We start from the raw sequence: 13298 nt of genomic DNA, 5'->3' as shown, positions 1-13298 counted from the left end.
AAAGCCCTGTCTGGACGGGGACATCCACAAAAAAAAACAGGACCCCGAATTTGAGAGTGAAAGTGTCCCAGTAGATTTCTGCAGCACATGCAACACCGAAACACAAGTTTAAATACTGTAAATACTTATTTAATACTTGGAACGCTAAAGAAACACCAGATAAACAAAATGTATAAACAATGCATCTAATAACCACAGTATCATCTTCAGCTCTACTCATCCCTTAGAAAAGAACATTATCCATAAAACTCTAGATTTCTAAATAGTTACTTCAGCGAAAGGCAAAAAAAACCAAAAACAAGCTTGAGTGAATTCCGAATTTCTCTGCATTAAAACATGAGGAAGAGAACAATTAAAACGACCCACGAGGCCAATTTGCAGCAGACCAAACGACTCAATCGATCACAGAGCATTTGAAAACCAAATCACAGCGAGCGTCACACGGCGAACTCCCTTCTCAACACACACTGATCTCCTTCCTCTGTCTGCATAATTATAATGAGCACACGGTGAGAAGAGCCAGCAAAAGCAAGAAGAGACGGGGAGAATTAAAGAATGTAAAGTGAATGATTTGAACAGAAACAGAGGTACGAGTTAGAACAAAAAAAAACAACGACCAAGTGAGTGAAGGAAAGGAAAACTATGGAACAAGACAGGAGGTGATGAAGGTTAAAGAAGAAAAGACTGCAGAGGAGCAGGAGATGATGGGGGTGAAGGAGAGATCAGAACAGAGGCGAAGACAGAAAGAGTATCAGAAGACAGCAGAGGAAGAAATGAAAAGTGTGGAGGACGTGGAGAGATAAAAGAACAGAAAGAAGTCAAAATGACAGAAAATAACATTAAATGGTTGTAATGGTGTACTTTCTGGAAAAAGTAACATTTAAATTTGAAAACTAATTATGATTAAGAAATAAATGAAATTACATTTGTAGCCTAAAGTTAGTGTTTGAAGCTTATGAACATTCACAAAGTGAATTAATGGTAATCAGCGCGAGCCACATCGCTGGTTTCCAACCCCTTTGGCTTACGTACGTATTAGCTGCTGCTGCTGCCAACAAAAAGGGACTTTTCTAACCGACTCTTTAATGTGGAGATGTCAAAGTACCTTTTATCTTATCAGAAAAAAGAAACAAGTAAAAGAAAAGTATTTCTTTACTTAATATCCCTTTGATCTTTCGTGTTTCTATTCGGGTTCCACTTCAAGGCGGGTCTGCGAAACGCGAGGAGGAATTGACGGAGATGTTTCTGTTCCAGGTTTCTGTATTTGACCGGCCAACGTGGTCCGCAGTCGGCAGCTGGAAGCTTCAGAAGAACAACACCTCACGGGGGTAATTAAAGGTACTTACAAACCCCCTCCACGCATGATTGCTGCAATTAGCTTCGAAACTAACTGAAAACCCCACATCAGAGTCACAACTCTCTCAACAGTTTTTCCAAAATAAATACAATCACAGCAGAAAAAAATGCCCCCGGTGTGCAAATATCGCTCCGAGACTGATGTCCGTCGTTTATACGTAAACTCCAATCAATTTTTTTCTTGCAACCAAAGGATGAAACAATGCTGAGTATATTCCAGAGCTTTCCTGAGAGGCAACAAACGAGGACTACCTCATTAGTTCCACCAGGTTATGTTTTCGATGCGATTGGTTATTCTGTTTGTCAGCAGGATTGTTGAAAACAAATACCGGCCCGCTTTTCATGAAAATTGGTGGAAGGGTGTAACGCGGACCTAAAAAGCACCAATTAAATGTTGGAGCGCATCCTAATTACGGGGATTATTTCTAACTCACAATAACACTGCGAGAGAGAAGTTATTTCTGTAGTAGCTCAATAATGACAAAACGTAAAGCAATTCAACAAATACGACGACTCCACATAACAATCCACCGTTCACGGCTGCCGGTGATCCTCTGGGACTCACGTGCAGTTGCTAAAACTTGGCAGGTGTTCTGGAGGACATTGGTTTCACAGGGGGCGAATTTGAACCAGTACAATTTTAGAAATGCCAAAATTGGAAATATATCGCTGGCAGAGGTCCAAACAGGTGGTAACAAGGTGCATCAGATGATTCAAATAAAGGTTGTTGTTTTTTTTCCCAGCCTGTTCTGCTACATTGATCACATACCATCTCGGATACAAGCCGAAGCGGTGAGAAAGGCAGGTCGAGGCCGCGACACGCCAAAGTTGAACTATTCGGCGGGTAGAACGGCCTTGCAGGAACTGACCACGGCGCTCCAGAGCAACGAAGGGCAGAGCGAGGCGGTCTCAGGAACTCACCGGCCGATGAAGACCTCGGAGCTACTCTCATTACAGGCTGCTGCAGCGCTCCGGGGGGAATCACCGCTCCCCCTTTGAAACTTGTTTAATCACAGCTTCATTCCACTTGACATTCAGACGCACAGTAAACTTGGCATTTATAGAAAGCCAAAGGGACCAATGGAAATGAGTGAATGATTCATCTGAGCTACTGATGGGAGAGTAGTGGGAGTAAAAACTGACAGATGAGTCAGCAGACGGGAGATGGAGAAACTGTCAGAGGGATTTCAGCGGGGAGTAAACAGCACTGACTATCGGAGACGTCGCTGCAGGAAGAATTTATTCATTTCTGGCTGATGGAAATCATGGAAAAATTAATTACAGCAGTGACGGGCAGCTTTCCATTGACACAAATCTATGAAGGGCTATTGACTGCTTGAAAAATTGTCTAATGATGAAGTTGACTTGCATCTCGCCTTGACGTGAACTTTATCTCCAGGTCTTAAAAAAAATCCTGTTTAAATGGAATCATGACTTCGAAGGTGAAATGCGCCTCATAAAACATTTGCGAAACCTTTTTTTGAAAAGTTTTTTTTAAATACAGAATCGCTTCGATCCGTGTTTCCTTGCGAGCAGTCGATCGGTATGTTGAAACCAACGATGGACATCCTCGAGTTGGTTCGTTTCGTTTCCTAGAGAATCGCTGTCCCTTCGAAATTTCTCTGCATCTTTTTGCTGAGTGACTTTAAAGTTGACGCAAAATTGAACTCAAAACCAGGAAAACATTCAAACACATCTCTCCGCTGAAGCAAAAAAAAAAAAAAAGGACATAAACAGCTTCCTCGAAAACAATACCGGGATGCGTTTCAGGCTTTCAACCACATAATTAAAACCTGGATTCAGGAATTTGCCGCCCGTTCAGCAAAAAGAGAATTTCTGAGGTCGACCTCTGAAGTCGGACAATAAGGCCTCGTTCAGCCGGTGTTCCAGCTCATCCCGACGGTGTCAGACGGGATTGAGGTCAGGACTCCGTGCAGATGGAGTCTGCGGCATCGGATTTCCCTTAACGACAGAAGGAGGTCCAAACCACGGAAAACACATCTGGACTCAAAGAAAGTACGTGGACAAGTGCCATTCTGCGTACTTTTGTCCGTCCGTCTGTCTGTCTCGCTTCTGTTTCTGCTCGGCCTCTTTTTTTTTTTTTTTTTCCCCTCATTTGAAAAATCCAGCGGTGCGTCTGGATGCCGAGGAGGAAGAAATGTTTCTGATTCAGCAGCGCCGATTATGTGCGTGTGCACGGTTGCGTGAGCGTGAGATTTGTGCTTTAAGACCTGCTTCTCGAATAAAGTTAAAAAGATTAAAAAGTCAAGTCAAGGCAACTTTGATGGCGTGTGTGTGTGTGTGTGTGTGTGTGTGTGTGTGTGTGTGTGTGTGTGTGTGTGTGTGTGTGTGTGTTATCAGATGATCTCTTGTCCTTTGCCGCTGACCTTCCCAGTGACAGAGCCATTTTAAAACGAATCTTCTGAGTCAAATTGACCTCAGACTGGAGGGGAACCTGTGGGTGTTTGTTTCAAAGGTTCACATTCAGTGGAGAACAGAGAAAGTGTTGATCCAGCAGTCTAATGTGCATCAGAGTGTGTGTGTGTGTGTGTGTGTGTGTGTGTGTGTGTGTGTGTGTGTGTGTGTGTGTGTGTGTGTGTGTGGGGGGGGGGTGGGGTGGGATGGGGGGGGTTAGTGTGCACTGTGGAGAGAGAGTTTAGGTTTGTGTGGGTTTCATTTGTGTGGATACAACAGGTATTTCAAGGTGTACCCATCAGGGAGGATTTAATTCATTCTGCAAAGATGACAACGACCCCAAAACGTAGTCGTGGTCACATATCTTCAGCAACAAGAGGAGGAGCTCTCACAGGGAAAGAAAAAAAAAAGAAAAGGTCGGAGGCTTTATGGCCTGAATGTGTCAAGTTCTCCAGGATGCTTTGGAGGAACCTGCCTACCAAGCACCTTCAAAAAACTGCACATATCTGGAAGTGTACCGAGAAGAGGTGGTGCTCCTCTGAAGGGCACGCTATGATGAATAGATGGATTTTTTTTTTGTGTGTGTTAAAATAATGGATGTTGATGGCTACTAATATAATGTACTAATATTTTAAAAGCATTCTTTGTAAAAAGTGAATTTAATCGTAACATTTCAAAGTTGAAGCTATTCAAGGTCCGATCTTCCAGAAATAAAATCCCTCAATTCTCCCGGTTATGCAAACCTCTTCAGCACAAGAGGCGATCAAAGTGCTTTTAATTCACAGTATGAATAAACTCTCAGAGTCTTACACGTAAAAGCATCGTACAAGAAATTGCAGCAACCCTAATGGAAAACGGCGTCGCGGAACAGACGCGTTACGAAGACGCAAAAATAATGAAGCGTGGCGATCGCATGCTCGAGGAGCTAATTAGCATCAAACCCGTTCTCCTCTTGGTGCCGAGGTTCGACGCCACGTGCATACATTAGCATAAAGCAGGACGGAGCCTGGAAGCGCTTCAAATGAATCCGGCAGCTGATGCAGTGATTTTAATGTAAATGTGAGCTTTTTGAAATTACAATGAGCTCCATTAGCTTAGATGAATTTTGAAAAAACAAAACTACCGACGCTGCTCACCTGCAGCGCAGTAATTCTGACAACAAGAAAACTTCTCGAGAGAAAGCTTTTTAAAGAAAACGATTATGTTTTTGCGAAAGTGTCATTTTATATGCGGATGTAAATGAGAAAAATGTAATTCGGCAGATAAAGAACCTAGAGAAGTGCTTTATGAATACCAAAAAATTCTGTTTTATTAACATTTTCAAATGTAATCAACTGATTTATAACAGCTTTTTAAAAATGCAATAATTTATTCAAGTGATTGTAAAACTTTGAATTCATTTCCTTTTCGTTGCGCGCTCCAGGGTCCAGCGGTGTTTCCGATTGTTTTCTTATCCCGTCTTGTGTGAAAAAAATCATACCGTGAACAACACGTATACCCACTTGCAGAACTCGTGTCCCGACCCGACCCGACGCCCTGAGCCTCGAGTCAAACAGCAACCCGTGCTGACGTGCCCTCGAGCAAGTCACCAAAACTCCACCAACTGAAGCTGACCTTGGTTTCTGTCCTGCACAGATCAGTGAAGCCGACCAAAAAAAACACACTGCGATATAGCCGTGGTCTGCACTTAATCATCACCCTGTGTGTGTGTGTGTGTGTGTGTGTGTGTGTGTGTGTGTGTGTGTGTGTGTGTGTGTGTGTGTGTGTGTGTGTGTGTGTGTGTGTGTGAGATTTGCATGCAGATAAACTGTCCAGGTTTAATGATTCACATCCATTTAAATTCCCACCCTCCCCGTTATTCCGTGTGCAGGATTAGCAATTAAAGCTAACTCTACAGGGGACTGTGCTGTGATTAAGCTGCTTTTTTTGAGCTGTTGGAGATATAACAATTATGACTTCAGCACAAAACATTACATCGATCAAATTCTTCAATCCTGAAATGTGTTATTTGCATTGTCAGATGTGGTGTTAGATTAGATTTGACTTTATTCATCCCACAGTGGGGAAATTTACTAATAATTTACTAGTCATCATTGTTGTCAGTGTAAAACTGGAAAAACTAAGGGAAGAAAGAAAAAAAAACGTGTTACTGAATATACTTTTAAAAAATGTCCTTAAAATGTAACATATTTTCTCTGACACATCTGGGTCACATAAAAAATAAATAATCACCAACCGGGATGGAAACATTAAGTAGGCAAGCGTTTGAGTTACGTAACTAAATTGGAGAGCTAAATGTATTAGGGAGATTAGGTAACTCCTTCAGGGCATCTCGGTGATTTCTGTCATATACAATATGAACACATGGTATGATTTTACATATTTAACCAGAGGACAGATTAGGACATAAACACATTCATCCTACACTTTTGTCTTTGCTCCCTATTGTATATTCGATAATATTCGAGTGTTCCCATGTTTTATTCATGTTACTCCGTTTACACGCCGCCCGCTGCAAACAGCACGATGCAGAAGCTGCGTTTCATATTTTAAATTTCTGCACTTTGAAGTGGCCATTCTGGATTCTACATATCTTATTTAGGTCTTAATGAAGTGCATATTGCATTTGGGCTTCATTAAAGCTGTTAGTTTGTATTCATGTCAGTTACCAAGTACTCCCATTGCGATGCGTTGACTGTAAGACACATTAAATAAACCATAAGAAATTCTCGAATCTGCATCCTGCATCCACGTCTGTGCTCCACATTCATCTGCTCATAATATAAAGTAAACATTTTGCTAAAAACTAGTTGGACACTCACTGACTAACCGTCTGAACTTCAAGAGGTTTGTAAATGTCAAGTTTGTATATGGGGGAATCTGTAATCATTAAAATACTGATGTGAATTTAAAGTGAATCCAGTCAATAATCTTCCAAAAGTACAAAAAGCACATTTTAATCCATACATACAGGGGGTAAAAAAATTGGGATAAAAATATTTTAGTTTGGAGTATCATTATACAATATATACATATAAAAAAAAACAACATAAACAACAATTTAAAATTTGAGAGAATCTACAGCAAATAGATGAATTTATGTTTTAAAAGGGGCAAAAATGTCTCCAAAAGCAGAAAAGGTAAATTAGGTGTTTTGTTTTTCCAGGGTTGTGCACCACGACATCGTCTCCAGGGTCAGACCGTCAACGCAGAGTCTGCTGTGACCCATCTGAGGAAGAACATTCGGTTCAAACCACCTGAACTGAGGCACAGTGGCCAATGCTAGAAAACGCACAAGTTTCTCCAAAAAAACAAAAGCAGTGTTTAAAAAATTGGGTGTAACTCAAGTGATGAAACTTTCCCCTCCTGCTCCAAGTCACCGTGTTGCTCACTGTTCACGCGCAACAGGAGCAGTCTCTGAATTTGTTTGATAAACCCCTCGGACGTATCTCATCGTGTATTTAAAGGCTTTTCTGTTTTGACACACTTTCACTTTCTGATGTACGAGTTCGATTCCGTTTGCTTTCACACAAGTCGTCTAAATCGACCAGAAACGCATCTCGGCGGCTCCGCGATAATGTTGGAGGACGTCGTAAGAAGTCGGGTTTCAGTCTGGGAAGATGAAGAGTGACTCTGAAAGGTCGAGTCGCCGCCGCGGAGAAACACTTCGTGATGAGAAATAGAACGGAGCGGACGGCGAGCGGCTCCGGGAGTCCGGTCGCTTCCACAAACTGGGCTCACGACACGAGGCGGTAATACCGCGATGGAACAAATCATTGTGGGTTTACTGTCAATATTCTTGCAGCCAATAACGCTGATGTAACACTGAGGCTCAGATATTTTCACAAACAGAGCTGACCTTTAAAGCTACGAGATAGCTTCTGCCGCACATCCTCAAGAGGTTGGTAATAAAAAAGAGGTCGAGTTTGTCTTTCTCTACGAGGAAAGACCGAAGCTCGAGCACCAGACCCGTGGCAAACACAGAAATACATTTTAAAAGCAAAGGATGGAGGATAATAAAGTGATTCTTTCAGAGACAAAACCAAATGACTTCATACGACGTTTCAAATCCTCAAGTTTTGACGTTTCAAACCTTTTTTTTTCTGTGGCGACGTGCCGCTGTGGTGAGGAAGGAAAACTCACAACACACAAAACACAAAATAATGCTTGCAGAGGTTTGATTTAGATTTACAGCTTTCAAAGCTTTTTTATTTCAGTTTTGAAACATGGCACGAAATATATAACTAATAAGTACATGTTACCAATTTTGTCACTTAATTAAAATTAGCCCTGGGGTTACGCTTTTCTTTTTTCCAGCGTCGGTCCGTGTGGTCACAGAGATTTGACGTTGCGTCACCGTGAATTTGTCCCCCAGCGTCAGACTGTCAACACAGAGTTCCACTGGGACCTTCTGAAGTTTCTCGATCTCCGTCCGCCGTACCCACCGGGTGACAAAAATCGTGTAAACGTGTACGTGAATGAATCAATCTGTTCATGCCACATGTTACATCTTCACACACAGCACCCCCCCCCTTTGTAGGTATGTGAAATTCTTGTAAATCGATATTTTCAACGCCATCCATTCATGCTGCCCACAGCCCGACACACACACACACACACACACACACACACACACACACACACACACACACACACACACACACACACACACACACACACACACACACACACACACACACACACACACACGTGCACACACAGAACGATTACTGGAGGTTTGCAGCCGAAGCTATAAGGATGAACTCAGATCCATGAAAGGCACTCGCAGCCTCTCGGCTTGATGCATAACTGAAGAGTCAAGCTGGAAGCCCCGAGCCAGGCTGCAGGCTGGGCTAGCACACACACACACACACACACACACACACACACACACACACACACACACACACACACACACACACACACACACACACACACACACACACACACACACACACACACACACACACACACACACACACACACACACACACACACCACTTCAACGCACACACAAATCCACATGGAAATTCAGACTGCAAATTCAAAAACAAATACGAAAAACACATATCAAGGACTCGGCGTGTGTTTGTTTTGTCATTTTCATAGTCATTTCCATTTCCACACTACCCCCCCCTTCCCCTTCTCTCGCTTTCACACATACATATTTATACTTAAAAGCATTCCCTTCACTCTAACCTTCAGCATCGTAAAAATGCTCAACCCAAAGCTTATTGCAGCATTAACCCACAAATCGAGCCTGAACCCCGAAGCAGCCTTCCAAGGTGCGCCAGGAAGTGAAACCCGCAGCGCTGTAACAGGATGATGCTCTTTTGCGTGATGAAAATTGATTGTTATCATACCACGTACAAGTGCTTTTTACTGATGTTGAAAATAATCCAACACACTGAAATTCCTGCCGACATGCAGCACGTCTTTCCTCGTCCACGGCCTCAACAACAATCTTCGCTCACCAAAAAGTCCTTCAAATTTAGGATATCTTAAACGGAGACCAAGTTTGCAAAAAAATTGGAGATGCAAAGTGTCGGCCGATGGAGGAAACACATCTTCAAGACGTATCACCATTTTTATAGGCCAAATAATCATTTAAATACAAAAACAAAACAAAAAGATTGTCGGATTAATCCGTAATGAAAATAGTTCATCGTTAGTTACAGCTGGATAAAAAAAAAAACTCAACCAACTGCAGCAGTAAAATCCAGCTTCCACATTAACGCATTTTTAAAAAATGTTCACACAGGAGAAACATTTCATTTGAAAACTAATGCTTCATCACAAAGTGGTTGTTTCATAAAAACAAAACAAAAAAAATTATTTTCATTCTCCCAAAGGAACTTTTAAATTGATAATAACGATAATTGTAAAATACCATATTCTGCTGTATTTTCTGAGATGGTTACCGTTGCAACCACAGTTCTTCCTGACAAGGTCTAAAACTCAAATTGGTCCTCAGAGAGATATACACACACACACACACACACACACACACACACACACACACACACACACACACACACACACACCTTTTTCTTTTAGTTTCAACTAAAAAAATGTCCTCTGGGATTAATAAAGTAACTACCTAACCTAACCTAACCTAACTCTGAATTATTACAGTAAATTCTCAAATAAAAACAGACATTCAATTCTCACAACCTTCGCCGGTGTATTCTCAGCCAGCCTGATGTGTTCTACCACATCTGGAATCTCGTCTCTTTTTTCCCTTTTCTCTGTCAGTGTCTGATTTGATCCGTTCTCTCTCCTTCGTCATCACCTCTTCATCGTCTCTCTGGCAGAGCCGAGGGCGTGATGCCACTTCGGGTCCCCGCGGGCTTACTAGTCGTATTCACATGTAATCACGGAGATTTGGTGAACTGAGCAGGGAAATGTGGCTTTTTGAGTCCAGAGCCGGAAGAGCGAGAGAACATCCATCTGTTACTATAGAAACAGCATCCAGTTAGACGGGCAACAACTCGAGCATGATGAAGCTACTCTAAAGAGCATTCCTGGAACTCAGACTTAACCAAGGTATTCAAACCACATTCAAAACTTTGGTCACAACGACGCAATTTGATATTTTCTGCTCTGCCACCTTTAAGGTGTTGAGTTTATGAAACTAAAACGGTTTCGTCAACGCTACGGAAAGATCGTTAACAGTTTAACGAATCTGACCTTTCACTCGACGACTAAAAGACTTTGGTGGCGCGAAAAAACATTTGCTACTTTTGCCATTGCCAGTCGAAGAGGACAGTAAATACCTCCCTAAAAAAAAAAAGAGCTTCACAAAAGATATTGTTTGCATTTAAAAAGATTGAATTTGTGTTGAACAACCGCTTCATCTACGAACCTAAAGTATCGGTCACAATCCTCGTCTGCATTCATAAACGCTGCGGATTGTTCGTGCTTCACCAGTTTTAGTTTTAATTCGAGTATTCACATTTTCAGCATTAGAAAACAAGTTTGAAAACTATGCAGTGTTTACGAGTCGGGCTTCAAGGGCAGAGCTGCAGGGGCTCAGTCCTCTCAGCGAGGAACCGAATGAATTAATCTCACATCCAGAAGGACTTACATCAACTGTTCCAATCCGATCTGAGGAAAAACATGCATTTTTGAAATAGGCATAATGCTTTCCTTCTTAAAGCCCAGATCGATTGGGAAAACACCGACCGGAAAACTTTTGGTCTTTTTTTTTCCTCCGCATTTCCCCAATTTATTTTTACAATATTAAAGGTAAAAAAAAAAAAAAAAATCAACTTTGACACCACTCTGACACCGGTGGAAATGTGGGCTCCCTTTCATGTCCGGGTCCATTTTGTTGTTTGGTGGATTGGTTTTCTGTGCGGCAGGAGGCACTTTGAAAAAGTACATTACAGCCTTTCATCACAAAATAGCAGCTTTGAACATCATACTGCGATGATGTACATTTAACACTGTAAAAGCAGCCTGAGGCTTCACTTTAAAAACAATAATCTTATTTCAATAATTTCTTTACTGCAGGCAGTTCTTTTATTGTTACAGCGTCAAACCACATGAAACGTCCCCGAAACAAACACACAGACCCACCTAGTGAAAAAAACTAAAACTTATGAAGTCTTTGAAAGAATTATTTTCAGCACAGTTCTTATGTTCAATTCCACATCCTTGCGAAGAGAGAGCTTTTGAAAATTGGGATTTGGAGGCTTTCGAGATCACAGAATAAAAGAAGCACAAACTAATAAACAAAAAGTTGCAAATTCTCCAAAAATGTGTCATTGAATAAAGACTGTTACGCACAGTTGTTTGCTTAAAGCAATTATTTCGCACGTCAATAGATTTTGTTTTTTTTGAACTGTCGTTTTTTTTCATGAGCACTTTCAGTGAATATCACGCAGAGGAAAAAAGCCACATTTGAATTTTTTTAAGGTCGAATTTTTGGAGCTTTTCATACTTTGTATGACGGCGTCAACCAATCAGTCATATGATCATATATACATTACAGGTATTGAGTCGTCAATTGCTGTTGAGAATATTTATTCAGATGCTCCACTTGAAGCTCACGTATGCAGATAGATTTGCAATCCCCCCCTACACCCCCTCCTCCCCTAGTGTTGAAAGACCTTCACTTAACCCACCGCCGTTCACAATATTACAACATCGCAAATCAAAGACAATGTCGAGTCTCATCTCACGATATCGATCGACTGTATTGTCCAGCTCTACTTGAGTCAAAGTTTTATGAGCGTTAACATTCAAATTTGCATTGTCGACCATTTGCAAACCGTCTTAATCGCTTTTAAGGAAGCATCATGCAAGCACCATCTAATCTTATATACCCTTATTATATTACCCTTTTATAAAAATCATGTCAGGAGAGCTTCCCCTTGTGAAACGAATTGCAACAAAGCCACCGCACAGCTGCAAGTCACTAAATCACCAGGTGTCTGCTTCCTTTTGTTAAAAATATAGAAAAGCATTATAGCGTAGCACTTTTAGCGCAGCGTGCGTGGAATTAAGAGTGGAAAGATCAACCGAGGGCTGGAAACAACCTGGCGAACATTTAAAAGCGTCACGTTTGGAGACTCCGACTGTGACGAGGTTTCTGACAGCATTAAGGCTTTTAGTGGCGACAACCTGCATGCTCGACAGCCCACTGCTCACCCACCACTGGCTTCATACCAGTCCGGGCTTCCATTCCCACTCGGAGCAACATTGGCCGTCTCCGTTGCCTCCACAGGTTGCCTATAAATCATTGTCATGCAGGGCAACAGGCAGTAATAGAGACAGATAGTCTCTCTTAGACTGCATTAATGAACTGTTGTTCCTGGAACTAGGACAGCCAGTGGACAGATCAATACTGCATTGTTTTCTGCTCCACAATCTTTGCACACCGACATCAGTTCACTGTCAGCTCAGGTAGGCAATTAATAACGGGGCAATTTAGTGAATCAACGATTCATTAAAGAATAATTTTATAGATCCTGGAGGAATGAATGTATCCGCCTCCATTTTGAGCCGACTGGAGGTGACCTGCCTATCATCCAGCTTTCCCGTCATGGTGGAATCTATCTGCTTCTTTACTTTGTTTTTGGTTTTTTTGAAATTGTAGAAAACATTCAAAACGCTTTCTTTGTAATTCAACCTTAATTTCTGCTAATCAACATTAGACATGGCAAATGCTTTTGAAACAAAAACTGACAGATTAAAATCCTATTTTATAATTAGTATGGTAATTCCCATAATAGAGGAACAATTATTCACACGCATTATTGTTACGGTGCAAATGCTTTTCAGGCAGCGATAACGGAGTCGTGTTAAAATGTGCACTGACTGAGTAGTGGATTACACAACATAAAGAATCTTCAAGGGTCTGCTAATTGATTTGATACAGCCAACGGAAATGAATGGAAACCAGCAGCGACCTGGAGCTGTCGGATAAATACAGAAACTTGAATTAAAGCCTCTCGGTTGAATACCTCCGCCAACCAGTCACGTTGCAGTTGACATCCGTGTCCGTCCAAACTCTTTTAATA

General features: G+C 41.6%; 1 protein-coding gene across 5 annotated transcripts in view; it reads right to left on the bottom strand.

Moving 5' to 3' along the window:
* raly (RALY heterogeneous nuclear ribonucleoprotein) overlaps positions 1 to 13298 on the bottom strand; it is a 107396-nt gene that overhangs the window by 43729 nt on the left and 50369 nt on the right. The window lies entirely within an intron of this gene.

The sequence above is a fragment of the Brachyistius frenatus genome, unplaced genomic scaffold, assembly GCF_029030835.1.
Source record: "Brachyistius frenatus isolate BFR_SWC_R1_liver_20210118 unplaced genomic scaffold, ASM2903083v1 Contig_111, whole genome shotgun sequence".
In the NCBI taxonomy this organism is placed as follows: Eukaryota; Metazoa; Chordata; class Actinopteri; family Embiotocidae; genus Brachyistius; species Brachyistius frenatus.
This window is presented reverse-complemented; position numbering and strand designations above follow the sequence as displayed.